We start from the raw sequence: 1,232 nt of genomic DNA, 5'->3' as shown, positions 1-1,232 counted from the left end.
GCTGTCCCTGCCCTAGAGACTAGGGACCAATGAGTGCTTCTAAGCATCATGGACTGAAATAGATGACTCTGTGGGGGAGGGGGTGGGGAAGAATTGCTCTGTGTTTAGTGAGAACCCAGGGGAAAAAAGGAGGTATCATCCCAAATTAGACCACCTAGAGATTCAGCAAAGACTTCCGGAAGGAAGTGGTTGAGCTGGGGCCTGTAAGACTGGTGGTGTCTTCTAACCAGCAATTGGGTGCAGTTCAGGAGAGGGTCATTCCAGGCATGGGTCCTTGTCAGGCAAGAAGCTCTGGAGGCTTCACGTTGTCTGAAGGGCCTGGCCAAGTTCAGTGAGGTTGGAGCTGACACACAACTCTGCCATTCTTTACTGCCTTACTTCAAAGAACTGTAGGGGGTCTTCCACCAGGCATTCTACTGCTCCTCCTTTGCTCTGGGGACCAGAAGGAGTGAAGAGACGAGGGAGCACTTGCATTCTTTTGGTTCCGAGGCATGCCATAGGGTTAAAGTTATGGCAAGGCAAGTCCAGGCTCAATAATTAGGAAGTGCATTTTAACAATATTGGCTTTTTCATATTAAAACAGACTGAATCGGAAGGGAGTGATAGGCATATGTTCATATGTGCCGTGTGCTTAGTCATGTCTGACTCTTTGTGACCCCATAGACTGTAGCCTGCCAGGCTCCTCTGTCCATGAAATTTTCCAGGCAAGAATACTGGAGTGGGTTGCCATTTCCTATTCCAGGGAATCTTCCCTACCCGAGATCAAACCTGTGTCTCCTACATCTTCTGCCTCCCCATCCATCAGTGATTTGCCCAAACATTAGTTCTAGTAACTAGAACTACTTAGGCCAGGATCAGAATGCTCACCCAGGGACCTGACTTCAAAGAGAGTGACTTTTTTTTTTTTTTTTTAATTTAACCAATGCTGCCTCCCACAAAACACTACAGAATTCTGAGCCTAGGGTTAGACCTGAGATAATAAAACATACTGACTTGCTGACTGTTTTGTATCTTAGTTTCAATTTAATGAGCAAACAGCAAGCCAAGACATCAGACATTTCCTTTTATTAGCTCTTAGTAGACTCCTGCTGAAATGGCTCAGAAGTCCAGGGAGTATTGTCTACAACCTCACTGAAGAATGTGGTGAGAAAAATACTTTTACATATGTGTGTGTCTCTGTGTGTCTATTTTGTGTTGCATCTCTGAGGTTGCTGCCTGCTCTGCGGGGCTGC

This window comes from Oryx dammah, unplaced genomic scaffold, assembly GCF_014754425.2.
Source record: "Oryx dammah isolate SB20612 unplaced genomic scaffold, SCBI_Odam_1.1 HiC_scaffold_2, whole genome shotgun sequence".
In the NCBI taxonomy this organism is placed as follows: Eukaryota; Metazoa; Chordata; class Mammalia; order Artiodactyla; family Bovidae; genus Oryx; species Oryx dammah.
The sequence above is the reverse complement of the archived record's forward strand: the minus strand, read 5'-3'. Positions refer to the sequence as shown.